This window comes from Penaeus monodon, chromosome 39 (assembly GCF_015228065.2).
Source record: "Penaeus monodon isolate SGIC_2016 chromosome 39, NSTDA_Pmon_1, whole genome shotgun sequence".
NCBI lineage: Eukaryota > Metazoa > Arthropoda > Malacostraca > Decapoda > Penaeidae > Penaeus > Penaeus monodon.
The window spans coordinates 4579634-4584633 of NC_051424.1; positions in this window are offsets into that span (position 1 = coordinate 4579634).

The window sequence follows — 5000 nt, forward strand, 5'->3', positions numbered from 1 at the left end:
GGAAGAGAGAAGGGCGAGAAGTGGAGGAAGAGGAAATGATGGGGAGAGGGAAAAAAATCGGCAGGCAAGCAGGAAGACAGGTCGGCAGGCAAGCAGGAAGACAGGTCGGCAGGCAAGCAGGGAGGGTAGAGAGAGAGACCGACACAGACAAACAGAAGAAAGGAAGAAGAGGAGAGGAGCTGAACCGTGCAACTTGATGAGAATAAGCCAGAGATATGCTAAAGAGGGATGTCGGACGAAGGGCGAGGGAGGAGGGAAACGAAGGATTGGTCTGGGGCATGGAAAGGGCAAGGACATATAGATGAAAGCGAATGGATGTGAGGTAAAAGAAAAAAGGAAGAAGGAAAAGCGAACAGGACTCGGAGGGAGAGACCGAGGAATGCTTGCACGACCTCTGGGGCCAAGGAAGGGCGCCAGGCAAGGAGTGCTTCGAGGGGGAATTTTTTTTTCTCGTCAAATTAAAGGTTTCGAGTGAAAAGAAACTTAAAAAAAAAGGTAAGAAACAAAAAAAAACACAATGCATGCACAACACATACACACGGAAGCAAGCACGAACGCACGCACGAACGCACGCACGCACGCACGCACATACACAACACGACAAAGAGAACCCGAAGGCCAGGTTGCGACGAGGATCGAGGCGACCCGAGCCGGAGCAAGGTCTGACCTCCTAATGGCTAATTTACGCATTTTTATGTGATTACATCAACATATTTTAATGAATAAAGATGCACCAGGATGCGAACCATAGGCTTTTCATGTACCAGGACCATTCGGATGATCTAACGCGGCGGTGCGAGCAAGAGAAAGAGACAGATCTGCATACATTAGCATTACAATCATCATCTCGAGGCTGCCATTACCGAGGCACGGCGAGCGGTGACGTCACGACTGCATGGATCCACGAACGCTGTTGTATGCGAACGCCGGGGCCACGGCCGTCTCCTGGCGCGACGGAAGAAAAATCACCAGATAGATTGTTAAAATTGCGTCCCTCTTTAATTGGCCATTAACAAGTTCATTATCATTTCAAGTGGCCGTTGCAAACTCGGCGATATTCTGCGAGTGTTGTTGAGCCATCATATTACGGAGTTGTAATTAGTTGTCCGTTTTTTTTTTCTTTCGTTTTTTTTTCTCCCGTTGGCCGAGGGAAATTAGAAGACGGACGGCTGTTTGCTTTGCTTGGGCCCCTCGAGGTCTCGCCTACTCTTGTGCCTTCAGCTTGTGCTTGTTGTGCTGTTTTCTGTAACGTTCCTGCTGTATTGAGTTGTGGTGTTTTGTTTGTAGTAATATTGCTGTATTCACTTGTTTTTTGTTTATTTTTTGCTGTAGCATCTCTGTGTATTACTGCACTGTTTGTTGTATTAATTTTGCTGCACTAATGCTATTGTAATATTTTGTACCAATACTCTTCTATCATTTTAATCTACTATCTTATGTTACAGTATTTCTGTTCTATTCTTCCTGAGGCACTGAATCCGCTGTAATGTTTCAGCGGTGCTATTCCTGCTATTCTGTGACTTTTATTAGCACTCTTTTTCATTTATTTTTTTCCTCCTTCCTCTTTTTTCTTCTTTTCCAATTATATCCCATAATGCTTTTGTGAAAAATTCACGAACTGCGATTGCATCATTTTCTCTTCTCTTCTTTGTGTTGCAACATTGTTGTTCGATATTGAATGACTTATTAACAAGGACTGTGCACTAAAACCAGATAAAAGTGTGTTTTTCTTGCACCGAGGGAAGGTGTAATGCACGATGCAAGAAATGAAGTAGATTGAATATTGTAATAGATTCATTAAAGTAGATTGCAGTAGGTTGTAGATTGAAATGTATTGAAGTGGATTGCAGTAAACCGAAGATTGAAATCGACTGAAAACAGATTGCAAACATTAGTAACAGTGGCACGTTTCTGTCTGTCTAGTACCCGAAGGTCCGTATTGACTTCATTGTTCGATGAAGGTAATTGCAACATGTGCGAATATCTCAAGAGATACTGTGTATGATTTATCTTCTATTTTTATTGCTTTTACGTGCGTACAGTGTTATCATCACGTTTTATTTATGATCTTCATAGAAATTTTTGGTCGAATATTCTACATCCACGGACGTGGAAAAGTTGTTTCGAATTTAACTTTTTTGGGGGCTTTGCTTTCGGAAAATTCATTTGAAATTTCCCCTTTGCAGTTATTATCTAGTTTCGTGTTCTTCCTTCTCCATCTCTCCTCTTCTCCTCCCCCCTTCTTCTGTATGTCTTATTTTCTCTACTCCGTGTCTCTGTGAATTTAAAAGACGCTTTTACGAAAAGTATTAATCGAATATGAATAACCTTGTAAGACCGGGAAAAAAGGAAAAATGAAAGAAACGTGAGCAGAGAAAATATGAAAGGAAAAAAAAGAACAAAGGCAGAGAGCACAAAGACGCCAATCGAAATGAAAGGGGAACGAGAAAGAGCATTCGGGGCCGTAGAGAACCGATCGGCCCCGATGCCTTTCGTCCGGAGAGCGATCAAAGCGTCGCGAAATATGCAGGCGCGGCGCTCGACACACTCGCCGGGCTGACGGAGAGAGACGGGCGCGCGGGCGGAAGAGGGAGGAAGGAGGGAGGTGGGAGGGGAGGGGGAAGAAGAGAGGGAGGGGGGAGAGGGAGAGTCGGAGGGAGGGAGGACGGAAAGAAGATAGGGAGGGCAGGGACGGAAGAGAGAAGAGGGAGAGAGGATGAAGGAGAGTGAGGGAGGGAGGGAAAGGAAGCGGGTAGGAGAAGGAGAGAAAGGGGAAGCGGGAGGGAGAGGGAAAGGAAGAGAGAGAAAGAGAAAGGCGCGACCAGACAGACAGAACAGTAGAGACAGAAACAGAGTGATGGATCAGTACTGAGTCAGAGACCAATAAAGAAAGACAGACAGACATACAGAGAGATAGAGACAGAAACAGTGTATTGAATGAGTACTGAGTCAGAGAGAGAAAGAGAGAGACTCGGAGAGTGAGAGACGAGGACTTTTTGGATAGCGTTGAGTTATTGCATCGCCCAATCAGCTGACGTTGCTTGCATTGCAGATTTGTAATCCTAATGCCAAAGGTTGAGCAAATGCCATGGATAAGATTTTACGATGTTTGGCGTGAGCGGGTGAGCTGTGTGATTTCCAGGACTGGAATATGCTGTCGCTCTGAAAGTCGGAATTGGCACTTGAAAAAAAGGTATTTGTTGACAAAGCATTGGTCTGTCGCATTATATCATAGCATGTTTTAAGGATAGTAAATGTGTATTAGGTAAAATAGTATTTGCGGAAAGCACACACGAAGTAACTATTTCCTGTTTATACAAGCATACACGCGCACGAACAAACACAAATACTAAATAAAAAAAAACGCAACATGCATCGCTTTGCATACATAGTTAGTGTTGTCTGTTCACCTGCATACTGACCGTCAAACCTAAACCCAGGCTTCATGATCCTCACTCCATTCGGCACTGCAGTCTGCGGAGAGCCACGGCGCAGTTTGGGAGGCCCGAGACACCCAGCATAACAGACACTGTTAATAACGTGGCTGTTTGTCCTTCCCTCACCCCTACCCTCCTTGCCTCCCCTCCTCCCCCTTGCCTCTTCCCCTCTCTTTACCCTCGCCCCCCTTGTCTCTTCTATCCCTCTTCCCTTTCCCCTCGCCTCTCCTCCAGTTCTCTTTGCCTTCCCCCCATCCCTCTCCTCTTCCCCTCATTCCCCATCCTTTGCCCTACCCCCCCATCCCTCTTCGCTTTCCCCTTCCCCAAGGACATGACAGAGCAGTCCATGACGGCTCCTCTCACCTCAGTGCCAAGGGCATGCGCGCTGAATGGCCCTCACACTCAAACCGTGCTTGCGGGGCATCAGTGCGTCATCAGTGCTTCGTCAAGTGCAATATCCGGAGTGGCACCCACCATGAGAGGCACCGGAGAGGGGTTGGGGGGGGGGATAGAGAGAGAGAGAGGAAGTGGGGCAGGGAGGGGAGGGGAGGGCGCAGCCGAGGGTGGCAGAGGGAAAAGGGGAGGGGAAGGAGGGGCAGAGAGAGGGAGAGGGAGAGAGAGAGGGAGAGAGAGAGGGAGAGAGAGAGAGAGGAGAGAGAGAGGAGAGAGAGAGAGAGAGAGAGAGAGAGAGAGAGAGAGAGAGAGAGAGAGAGAGAGAGAGAGAGAGAGAGAGAGAGAGAGAGAGAGAGAGAGAGAGAGAGAGAGAGAGTTTGAGGGGGAGGGGGAGGGGGTGGAAGGCCGGGTCCGAGGGTGTTCAAAAGTGGGGGAAGAGCCGGATAGTTTTGTTGCAGTTGATCGTATTTGTTCTCAATGTTGCTGTCGTCGTTATTCTTGTTGTTGTTGTTGTTGCTATCATCATCGTCATCGTCATCGTCATCGCTGTTGATGTAATTGTTGTTGTTGTTACGATTATCATTATCATTATTATTATTGTTGTTGTTATTATTATTATTATTATTATTATTATTATTATTATTACTGTTATTATTATTAATTCATCATCATCTAATGTTATTACTTTTATTATTATCATCATCATCATCGTCATCGTCATCCACTATCAATCAACTTCATTTTTATCTCTATCTTCATCATCACTAATTATCATCATTAATTATCATCATCATCATCGTCATCACTAACACCATTACCAGCATCACCATTAGCATTATCACCATTTTTACCATCATCGCCATCACCGTCGGCATCATCATCAATCACAGAAATTATTAATTCTTTAGAAAACCGTAAAATGCAAAATTTATTTCTTATATGGCATCATGAAGATTTATGGTACGTGGGTGAAAGTTATTGCTATTATTATTATTATTTTTGTGATTAATAATGTTGATGTCGACGTTATTGTTGATGTTATTGTTTTTGATCTTACTGTTCTTCCTTGTAACTGAAAGAGGGGTAGCTTATGCATATATATGTAAATTAACGGGGAGTTGTAGGCTGCGCTTTGGGTCAAAGGTTAACCAAGTGTTAAATTCATGGATC